The 12,629-nt window shown below is 38.9% G+C and overlaps 1 protein-coding gene across 1 annotated transcript in view; it reads left to right on the top strand.

Moving 5' to 3' along the window:
• Positions 1–2,743: 2,743 nt before the first annotated feature.
• Positions 2,744–12,629, top strand: part of pkig (protein kinase (cAMP-dependent, catalytic) inhibitor gamma) — a 53,265-nt gene continuing 43,379 nt past the window's right edge. Inside the window, exon 1 of the mRNA XM_061982827.2 lies at positions 2,744–3,085. The gene's annotated coding sequence lies outside the window, so the exon portion shown is untranslated. The remainder of the gene's footprint in view (positions 3,086–12,629) is intronic.

Genomic DNA, 12,629 nt, shown 5'->3' with positions numbered 1-12,629 from the left:
TTGTAGTGTTTAAAGGAATCTGCTGAAAAGATGTAAGCCCTTTCATAATTTTTTAACTGAACTTGCTCGACGCCTGACTTAAACAAACTCAAAAAGCAGCAGTCCAATACATGGACTACAGCACTTTATGTGGCACTTGTCCCTAATCTGCACCCAGGGCCATCCTACGTTAAATTGAGGCCCGAAGCATCATTTTATTTGGAGCGGGTTATAAGGCGCACTGTCGATGTTTGAAAAAATTAACAAATTTTATGTGCGCCTTCTCGTCAAAAAATATGGTAGTGTTTATTTTTGTAATCAGCCCGAGCTGACCTGACCTAAGCATTGATAATAATCTTTGTGATTAACACAGTTTCATATTATTTCATAAGGAGTATCATGCTGACATGTAAGTAGGTTAGCTATAATTATTGAATACGATTAAATTCAAGAGTAAGATTGGTAGTTCAGTGTTAATATTTGAGTAGACCCCGGGCCACTCTGTTGTGGGAAAGTTGGGCCGTGGTTAGGAACCCCTGCTATAGGTTATAACGCCAGACAAGGGTGTTAAAATATTTTTTTAAACGGCAGACATGTATCCTTGAAAATATGGAGAAGCTGCTGATGGTACATTTGGCAAATAAGCAGCTCGCAGGAAATCCTGTAAAAATCTGCTCTTCAAATACCACTACTAAAAACAACGATTTGTAGATGTAGTACATTCTATTATGATGTTTTTTTTTAAACGAAATTAGTTGTCTTGAGGCAGCACGGTGGAAGAGGGGTTAGTGCATCTGCCTCACAATACGAAGGTCCTGAGTAGTCTTGGGTTCAATCCCGGGCTCGGGATCTTTCTGTGTGGAGTTTGCATGTTCTCCCCGTGACTGCGTGGGTTCCCTCCGGGTACTCCGGCTTCCTCCCACCTCCAAAGACATGCACCTGGGGATAGGTTGATTGGCAACATTAAATTGGCCCTAGTGTGTGAATGTTGTCTGTCTATCTGTGTTGGCCCTGCGATGAGGTGGCGACTTGTCCAGGGTGTACCCCGCCTTCCGCCGGATTGTAGCTGAGATAGGCTCCAGCGCCCCCCGCGACCCCAAAGGGAATAAGCGGTAGAAAATGGATGGATGGATAGTTGTCTTGAAGTTTGTTTTTATTATTAAAAAAAGATAAATGTTAAAATTGTGGCGTTTTGAGGGGCCCCCAAAACCGCTCAATAATAACGTAGAATTTCTGTATCAAATTTAGGAACGTCCATCCATCCATTTTCTACCGCTTATTCCCTTTGGGGTTGCGGGGGGCAACTGGAGTCTATCTCAGCTACAATCGGGCGGAAGGCGGTGTACACCCTGGACAAGTCGCCACCTCATCGCAGGGCCAACGCAGATAGACAGACAACATTCACACTCACATTCACACACTAGGGCCAATTTAGTGTTGCCAATCAACCTATCCCCAGGTGCATGTCTTTGGAGGTGGGAGGAAGCCGGAGTACCCGGAGGGAACCCACGCAGTCACGGGGAGAACATGCAAACTCCACACAGAAAGATCCCGAGCCCGGGATTGAACCCAGGACTACTCAGGACCTTCGTATTGTGAGGCAGATGCACTAACCCCTCTTCCACCGTGCTGCCCAATTTAGGAACGTGAAATACTTAATTCAATAACTATACTTCAGAAAAGAGCTGTACGCATCATCAACAAGGTTGGATATCTGGACCATACTCACTCACTATCCTTACAGTCAAAAATATTGAAATTGAATGATATAATTTCGTATCAAACTGCACAAATAATGTATAAAGCCAAAATAAATAAACTCCCAGGAAGCATTCAAAAATTGTTCAGCACACGAGAGGAGGGTTACAATTTAAGGGGGAATTTAAATTTCAAAATGCTTAGTTATAGAACGACCATTAAAAGTTTTTGTATTTCACTTTGTGGAGTGAAATGATGGAATGGTTTGAATGTGGAGTTAAAGCAATGTCCAAACATAAACCAGTTTAAAAAGAAGTATAGGTACATGGTATTCCAGAGGTACAGAGATGAAGAAGGGCTTTGATATTGGGTTGTTTAAGTTACAGAAGAGTGTGGGGCTGCCCATTGAGGCAGTGGTGCTGCTGTGGTGGCATGATACCATTTCCATGATCACTAGTGGTAATGGTGTGGCTATGTATGTGTGTAGTGTGCATATGTATGTATATATCTATAATTTATGTGTATACAAGTTCATTAAGTTTGTACATAGAGTGAACAGGTAGTTCTAGCTCAGAGTAATTTATGATTTAAAGAAAATGGGTGGGATTAAATAAGTGTAAACTTCTTCTCACTCCTTTTCAAATATGTAAAAAAAAATAAAAAAAATAAAAAATAAAAAATAAAAGTCCAATGCTCATTTGTTTCCGTTTTTTATTCTCCATTGTTTTCATTTTGTTATAATGGCTGTTAAGGCTATAGCACTGTATTGGATCAGGCTTGCTCTTGTTTTTATGCATATTTGAAATAAAAATATATCAATCAATCAATCACTGTGAACGAAATGGAACCCCCTAATAATAGGGCAGGGGATTCTTTGTTCAGTGCAAACATGGATCAAATACTTGCCTGTAGAGCCAACATGAAAAGGTCTGCAGGCTCCCTGGAGGAAACCTCATCAGGTGGGTGTCTTCTGGTTTGATGCGCCACCAAATAAAGCTGTGAAACACTAAATACAGCTGTGAAATCCACACTCGCCGAAGCTTCCCTTCCCCCCCATCAAAAGATGATTTTTTGTTGTGCGTGTGTAAGCGTGTGATGTTGAGTGCAGTGTGGGGTTGGCTTTAGCCCACAGAGGAGTGGGAGCCTCCACTCTGGTTGGCTCTCACTCGGCTAACTCCATTTTGGAACAACAGCTGTTGGAAGACACAACCTTTCGCCGTTGTTTGCTGACGGTACCGAAGGGAAGACGTCGGGGTTGTTTTTTTTACACTGCTTCGCCACCTTTCTTCGCTTTCGTCCGACTTCGGCCAGCTTCGTATTTTGTTCCAGCGCCAGGAAACTTAACCAGGGATCCATGGTGTTAAATCTCAATTGTAACAAGTGGATGAGAGGAACCGAGCGGATCAAGGTTGGTGACGGTTTCTTTAGCGCATATGTTTTTGTGGCGAATGATATTTATTGACCAAATGAACGTGTTAAATGTGTCCGTGGAAGTGGATTCGTGTCGCCACGACGATGGCTTTCCAAGGCGGTTATGGTTAGGCTCTGGCGATTTTTCCAGACCAGACAATAAACTGTCCTTCGCCTTCGTTGTCATTAGGAACATGTTCCGCGTACTGGGTGGCAATGATTAATCACGACAATGGATTACATTTGTTCACATTTCGTATTCGGCTTGCAGTCATCATGCATCATGCTAGCTGCCTCTGCGTCGCATGCACGTCCTTCCCAGACATTAGCCTGTGTGGACTATAGTTAGCTCATGATTACATGGAACACACACACACAACACACGTATTTCTTACCTTCTTGAGACCTCCGAAAAAAGCCTACCTCTTTAGGACCACCCTTTCTAGATATATAAATATATGTATTTACAAAATGAATAATATATACATACTATGCCAATATAAAAAAAGCTTTTTGTGAAAAATGAGTTGAAATTTCACAAGAAAAAGGTCACAATTTCACAAGAAAAACTTCGAATTTTGGCAGTATTACAATAAAAGTCGTCATTTTACTCGACGCAAGTCAAAATTTTACAAGAAAAACTGAACATTTGTGCAATATTGTGACAAAAGTTGGAATTTTACTCAATAACGGTCACAATTTTACAAGAAAAAGCTTAACATTTTGGCAATTTTATGAAGAGTCGTAATTTTAATCGACAAAAGTCACAATCTTATAAGAAAACTTCACAATTTTGGCAATATTGTGATAAAAGTCTGAATTATATACGACAAATGTCACCATTTTGCATTAAAAAGTAATAATTTTACATAAGAAAGTAATAGTTTTACAAGAAAATATTGCACTATTACAGAAACAGAAAGAATATGAGAAATTGTTCCCAATTTTATAAGAAAAAAGTCGACACATTGTGAGAAAAAGACTGCTTTTAGTAAATTTTTTATTATTTTTTATTATTTATTTACTTCAAGTTATTACAGTTTGTCTCTATAAACATATTTATTTTATTTTTGTAATTCATTTTGGCCAAAGGGGGCGCATATCAATTTCTTACACCCACTTGTTATTTCATATGTTGACCAGATGGGGAGCACTTTTAAAACCGACACACAGTCAATTTGAAAAATCCCTTCATTTTTGGACCACCCTAATTTTGATAGATTTCACCACCAGGGGTGCAAATGAGACATACTCTATTAGAGGCAATGGTTTTCCGTATTGGGACCATGATTTCGGTCCTAACTTGTTCACCGGTCCTCATATGGAAGGTACTTTTCCTTGTTGATGTCTCAAGAAGGGTAGAAATACAAGAACACACACACACACACACACACACACATACACACACACACACACACACACACACACACACACACACACACACACACACACACGTATTTCTTACCTTCTTTAGACCTCCGAAAAAAGCCTACCTCTTTAGGACCACCCTTTCTAGATATATAAGTATATGTATTTACAAAATTAATCATATATACATACTATGCCAATATAAAAAAAGCTTGTTGTGAAAAATGAGTTGAAATTTCACAAGAAAAAGGTCACAATTTCACAAGAAAAACTTCGAATTTTGGCAGTATTACAATAAAAGTCGTCATTTTACTCGACGCAAGTCAAAATTTTACAAGAAAAACTGAACATTTGTGCAATATTATGACAAAAGTTGGAATTTTACTCTAACAGTCACAATTTTACAAGAAAAAGCTTCACATTTTGGCAATTTTATGAAGAGTCGTAATTGTAATCGACAAAAGTCACAATCTTATAAGAAAACTTTACAATTTTGGCAATATTGTGATAAAATTCTGAATTTTATACGACAAATGTCACCATTTTGCATTAAAAGGTAATAATTGTACATAAAAAAGTAATAGTTTTACAAGAACATATTGTTCCCAATTTTGTAAGAAAAAATTTGACACATTGTGAGAAAGACTGCTTTTAGTTAATTTTTTATTATTTTTTGTTATTTATTTACTTCAAGTTATTACAGTTTGTCTATATAAACATATTTATTTTATTTTTGTAATTAATTTTGGCCAAATGGGGCGCATTTCAATTTCTTACACCCACTTGTTATTTCATATGTTGACCAGATGGGGATCACTTTTAAAACCGACACACAGTCAATTTGAAAAATCCCTTCATTTTGGGACCACCCTAATTTTGATGGATTTCACCACCAGGGGTGCAAATGAGACATTCTCTATTAGATGCAATGGTTTTCCATTTTGGGACCATGATTTTGGTCCTAACTTGTTCACCGGTCCTCATATGGAAGATACCGGTACTTTTCCTTGTTGATGTCTCAAGAAGGGTAGAAATACAAGAACACACACACACACACACACACACACACACACACACACACACACACACACACACACACACGTATTTCTTACCTTCTTTAGACCTCCGAAAAAAGCCTACCTCTTTAGGACCACCCTTTCTAGATATATAAATATATGTATTTACAAAATGTATCATATATACATACTATGCCAATATAAAAAAGCTTGTTGTGAAAAATGAATTGAAATTTTACAAGAAAAAGGTCACAATTTCACTGGAAAAACTTTGAATTTCGGCAGTATTATAATAAAAGTCGTCATTTTACTCAACGCAAGTCAAAATTTTACAAGAAAAACTGAACATTTGTGCAATATTATGACAGAAGTTGGAATTTTACTCTAACGGTCACAATTTTACAAGAAAAAGCTTAACACTTTGGCAATTTTTTGAAGAGTCGTAATTTTAATCAACAAAAGTCACAATTTTATGAGAAAACTTTACAATTTTGGCAATATTGTGATAAAATTCTGAATTTTATACGACAAATGTCACCATTGTGCATTAAAAAGTAATACTTTTACATAAAAAAGTAATAGTTTTACAATAAAATATTGCACTATTACAGAAACAGAAAGAATATGAGAAATTGTTCCCAATTTTGTAAGAAAAAAGTCGACACATTGTGAGAAAAAGACTGCTTTTTGTTAATTTTTTATTATTTATTATTTATTTATTTACTTCATGTTATTATAGTTTGTCTCTATAAACATATTTATTTTATTTTTGTAATTAATTTTGGCCAAATGGGGCACATTTCAATTTCTTACACCCACTTGTTATTTCATATGTTGACCAGATGGGGAGCACTTTTAAAACCGACACACAGTCAATTTGAAAAATTCCTTCACTTTGGGACCACCCTAATTTTGATAGGTTTCACCACCAGGGGTGCAAATGAGACATTCTCTTTAGATGCAATGGTTTTCCGTATTGGGACCATGATTTCGGTCCTAACTTGTTCACCGGTCCTCATATGGAAGGTACTTTTCCTTGTTGATGTCTCAAGAAGGGTAGAAATACAAGATCACACACACACACACACACACACACACACACACACACACACACACACACACACACACACACACACACACACACACACACACACACACACACACACACACACACACACACACACACGCACACAAACACACACTTCTTATCCTGATGGTACTGAACTGTCCACACAGCTGCTTTGCATGCATTACTGCAATGAACAACAAGCACGTTGCTCTGTAATTGCACAGAACAATGACAGCTAAAGGGAGATTTCGGGCAGCAGGCTGGTGGGGAGCCACCAGGGACCCCCGCTTTGGTGGAGTGTTGCTGGGCAAGTGCCAGCATCATAAGGCATGAGCATGAGTGAAGATAAACACTGGCTTCTTGCCTGTCTATGGTCTTTTTCTCTACTGTTGCCTCACTTGCTGTAACCCAAACAGTCATCTGGTCATGAAATGTATATTGAAAGAATAAATAGCAGTCCATCAATAGTTTCCTTAAGGGGATATGTTTTGGTTTGAATAAAAACTGGTTGAAAAATATATTGCTGTTAGAGGATTGTGCATGGCTTGGCCTGGGGAAACTGTTGCACATCATCAATAGAGATTTTGTTTCACATTGAGGACAACAAGGGAGGCAAAGTTAACCTGCTTCTGCTAGTCAAAAGATTTATACTACAGATAATGTGGCGTCAACAAGGTCATGCCATTTGGTAAATGTGTCCAAACAAGTTGCCAATTAGGGATATACCAATGTTTATATATTTGTTTATAATATCTAAATCAACCTAGATTTAAAATGCAATGTAAGCTTTGGTGTCCAACATGTATTTTGTGAATGGTTACTCTCCACTCTGTATTCTTGCTTTTGTGTGTTTTAAACCAATGAGCCAAACACGTCTGTTCTTCTTCAAATGGCTCGTAAGGAAAACTGCTGTCACATAAAAGACATTCATGTCTTGTTGACCTTGAACAGGACCCTGCATAACCTGCCTCCCTGACTTTTGATTATATCTAATGGAAGACATAACTCATTAAAACATCTCCTTGGTTACTATTACTACTATGCCTACGTGTGCTCATGTTGTGATCATACAGTATGAAGGCACACTGTCAATATGTTGTACTGTATGTTGGTGTGCATTGCACTGCTGATGATTTACACTTAAGTATTCAGTGAGTGGAAGGCATATAGTTTCCTGCGGAGCACTGCCCACAATACTACCATTACCATGAGAGCTTTTGGACCCATTTATACTATGGCAGGGGTGTCCACATTTTTTCCACCGGATATGCACACTGAAAAATCAAAGGATGCAGGGGACATTTTGATATATTTTAACATTTTCAAAGCCAATACTATATATGTAGACTTTTTGAAAAAAAAACAGCCTGCGTGTCAACTTTTTGTTATTAGTAAGGGTGCATTTATGAATACGGGAGAGATATTTATTGTGCCAATAGATATGAGGAATTATGATATCACAATGTTTAAAAAAACACTCCAATGTGCGGGATTAATTGCACTGTGCTGAAGGTGTGTCATTTTAGGCATACGCGGCGCATTAATTTAAAAGAAAGCATCACAATATCATGTAGGGCTTATTTACGCCCTAGTGATCTGAAAATGTTTAAAACATCACTTTTCACATAGAGCTGCAACAATACATGGAGATAGTAATTTGCAAACCATTATTAACTATGCGGGTAGCACGGTGGTAAAGGGGTTAGTGCGTCTGCCTCACAATACAAAGGTCCTGGGTTCGATCCTGCGCTCAGGATCTTTCTGTGTGGAGTTTGCATGTTATCCCCGTGACTGCGTGGGTTCCCTCCGGGTACTCCGGCTTCCTCCCACCTCCAAAGACATGCACCTGGGGATAGGTTGATTGGCAACACTAAAATTGGCCCTAGTGTGTGAATGTGAGTGTGAATGTTGTCTGTCTATCTGTGTTGGCCCTGTGATGAGGTGTCCCCCCCCGCCTTCCGCCCGATTGTAGCTGAGATAGGCTCCAGCACCCCCCGCGACCCCGAAAGGGATAAGCGGTAGAAAATGGATGGATGGATGTTAACTATGCAATTAGGGCCTGATCTACTAAGATCCAAATACCACATGCTAAGCAGCACATGGTAACTATAAAATTGCGTGTACTATTAGTTGGCATGTTGTGTGTAATCTACTAAGACTGTGTGTGCAATTGAAAAGCGGTGCATATCGCTTTATTTAAATTATGTTTTTGTGTGTGCTATGTGGGGCTTTCACCAAGGAGACACTCGACCATTTACTGCACATTCATATACATGTGGCGTTTTGCAGACATGTACTACTTTTTATGGCCATTTTAGAAGCAGTCCTGCAGTGCATCTACAACGGAAACCATTTTTTTTAGTTTACTGAATGTGCGCTCATTGGAGAGACTGTGGCACGAACTGCAAATGTTAACAAGATTATGCAAAAAAAGGCATATTGCAATCTTTTTTTTTTTAGCATAAGAGATATGTTAAAGGGGACTTTCATTTTTTGGGGAATTTTGCCGATCATTCACAATACCTATGTGAGACAAGCACACATATGTTTATTTTTTTTATTTTCTATGTATTCTAACTAGTTAATAAACATTACTGTAGCAGAAGTCAGCCAACAATGAACACAATGGCAGTCGCTTTATTTCTGCCTAAAAGATGCTCTAAAAAACCTCCAAAGTTTTATATAGATGCTGTAAGTGTATATGTAATTTAGCAACAGGCACATTGATAATAGCATGTAATACTTACGTATTTGGGTGCAATGGCTGCAATGACATCGTGACTTCATTAGCTCAATCGTTAGCTGACTTTGCCAGGGTTTATTTACGAGTTAAAATGATGTAAAAAATATACATATGCGTTCTTGTCTTACATAAAGTAAAGTGCAGTTCCCCTATAATAATATATATTCTATATGAAAAAACAAATGTCATTAAAAACACCAGCTGACATAAAAAAGCATCAATTAAATTTGTTTTAAGTCACAGAGCAGCGATAAAAATATAAAATGATTTTGCTGATTACACATTATGTGTGATATTTTTTATTTTTGACAGTCCATGTACATTATATTGCCAAAAGTATTTGACCACCCATCCAAATGATCAGAATCAGGTGTCCTAATCACTTGTATACTGGTGTATAAAATCAAGCACTTAGGCATGGAGACTGTTTCTACAAACATTTGTGAAAGAATGGGTCGCTCTCAGGAGCTCAGTGATTTCCAGCGTGGAACTGTCATAGGATGCCACCTGTGCAATAAATCCAGTCGTGAAATTTCCTCTCTCCTAAATATTCCAAAGTCAACTGTCGCCTTTATTATAAGAAAATGGAAGAGTTTGGGAACAACAGCAACTCAGCCACCAAGTGGTAGGCCACGTAAACTGACAGAGAGGGGTCAGCGGATTCTGAAGCGCATAGTGCAAAGAGACTTTCTGCACAGTCAGTTGCTACAGAGCTCCAAACTTCATGTGACCTTCCAATTAGCCCACGTACAGTACGCAGAGAGCTTCATGGAATGGGTTTCCATAACCAAGCAGGTGCATCTAAGCCATACATCACCAAGTCCAATGTAAAGCGTCGGATGCAGGGGTGTGAAGCACGTCGCCACTGGATTCTAGAGCAGTGGAGACACGTTCTCTGGAGTGATGAATCATGGTTTTCCATTTGGCAATCTGATGGATGAGTCTGGGTTTGGAGGTTGCCAGGAGAACGGTACATTGTGGACTGCATTGTGCCGAGTGTGAAATTTGGTGAAGGAGGAATTATGGTGTGGGGTTGTTTTTCAGTCGTTGGGCTTGGCCCCTTAGTTCCAGTGAAAGGAACTTTGAATGCTCCAGGATACCAAAACATTTCAGACAATTCCATGCTCCCAACCTTGTGGGAAAAGTTTGGAGTGGGCCCCTTCCTCTTCCAACATGACTGTGCACCAGTACACAAAGCAAGGTCCATAAAGACATGGATGACAGAGTCTGGTGTGGATTAACTTGACTGTCATGCACAGAGTCCTGACCTGAACACGATAGAACACCTTTGGGATGAATTCAAACAGAGACTGAGAGCCAGGCCTTCTCAACCAACATCACTGTGTGACCTCACCAATGCGCTTTTGGAAGAATGTTCAAAAAGTCCTATAAACACACTCCGCAACCTTGTAGACAGCCTTCCCAGAGGAGTTGAAGCTGTAATAGCAGCAAAAGGTGGACTGACATCTTATTGAACCCTATGGGTTAGGAATGGGATGGGATGGCACTTCAAGTTCATATGTGAGTCAAGGCAGGTGGCCAAATACTTTTGGCAATATACATAGTGTATGTTGACAAGCATACGTAGGATGGAGCTGCTTTGCAATCGCCTCCTTTCTCACAGCCATGTCTGTAAGTGCGTCAGTTGCACATACTTTTCAGACATGCTGAATAAAGTTGCAAAATAGCGCTCGCAGTTGAGTTTTTGTCTTGATAAATCAAACTGCTTGTGCAGAATAATCGTATTTGCATCCTCTCCTCCCAGTATTGTGGGCGTTTTGATATTCAGTATATATTCTACATGTTCATGAAGACCGAGACGCTTAATGGATTACACTCCTTAATCTGGTCACTTAAGAGACGCTAGGTTTAGTAGAGCAGCTCTGCGTGTGCTATCAAGTTTGCACGTGTATTAGTACACAAACCTTTAGACTTTTAGTCACATCTTTAAGTGCATTTCTTATCTCTGCCAGGAGATTATGTAATCTCTGTTGTTTGTCTGTTAATGAGTTAAAGGCCCTTCCATTTTCTACCGCTACCGCTTGTCCCTTTCGGGGTCGCGGGGGGGTGCTGGAGCCTATCTCAGTTGTATTCGGAGATATGAGTACCAATTAGAGCCATGAAGATTTTTTCAAATTGTTAGATGTGAGAAAGAATCGGTGCTTGCGCTGCTAAGGCAGACGATTGACAGAGGATCCTCTGTTAATCGAGTGTGTCAACAGATTTTTGATGGTCTGTCAAAACAACATACTTTTATAAGTTCATGGCTGCATGGTGGTGACTCAAGGGGCAGATTAAAACAAATTTGTTTTGGTGTCTGCTGCCGTTTTTTTTAATGCTGTTCGTTTTTTTTAAATTATCCATCATCCATCCATTTTCTACCGCTTGTCCCTGTGCTGGAGCCTATCTCAGCTGCGTTCGGGCGGAAGGTGGGGTACACCCTGGACAAGTCGCCACCTCATCGCAGGACCAACACAGAAAGACAGACAACATTCACACTCGCATTCACACACTAGGGCCAATTTAGTGTTGCCAATCAACCTATCCCCAGGTGCATAAAGGCCTGCATGATAAATCTATTTTTTAGTAAATTCAAGGTTTTTTTTAAATTGTTTACACAAATTGTTTTATAATCACAAAAATCTTTTGTTATTTTTGTATCCAAACAACAGAAGAACAAGTGTAGTAGAAGTGTAGCTAGAACATGTTAAAACAGAAAGTACCATATTTTCTAGACCATAGGGCGCACCGAATTATAAATCGCATTAAAGGAGTCATATATATACAGTATATATATATTTATTAAAAAAAAAAAATTGAAAACACTTCCTTGTGGTCTACATAACATGTAATGGTGGTTCTTTGGTCAAAATGTTGCATAGATTATGTTTTACAGATCATCTTCAAGCCGCTTTCTGACAGTATCTTCAGGATGTATTTACGCTTTAGCAATATTGCCAATAGTTTCATACTTACAAAATTCAAAATGTGACCAAAACAGAGTTTGTATGCTTAAAGACATCTAATGACAAGTGCGCATATGAGAAAGAAAAGGCTCTATTTTCAATATTAGTTCTTGTTAGCAAACATGCCAATTTTCCAATCCACTATTGTCAGCCAAACTACAGCCCAGTAGAGACTGAGAGTTACTGAATCAATGCATGCAGTAAATTAGCCTGATTTCTCATATTCGTTTTTTCTGTTTTCACACCTACATATGAAGTCCCAGTGTCCATGCACAATCTCTAATGTGACTATTGGTGATACACCATGTGCTTCCCGTAAACTGGGGGGTGGGGGGGGCTTATTTCCTTTTAGCGCAGATTAATGTATTGCTTTTCTGGTT

The sequence above is a fragment of the Nerophis lumbriciformis genome, linkage group LG01 (genome assembly GCF_033978685.3).
Source record: "Nerophis lumbriciformis linkage group LG01, RoL_Nlum_v2.1, whole genome shotgun sequence".
Lineage (NCBI taxonomy): Eukaryota > Metazoa > Chordata > Actinopteri > Syngnathiformes > Syngnathidae > Nerophis > Nerophis lumbriciformis.
Note: the sequence above shows the minus strand (reverse complement) of the source record. Positions and strands in the feature narration are given on the sequence as shown.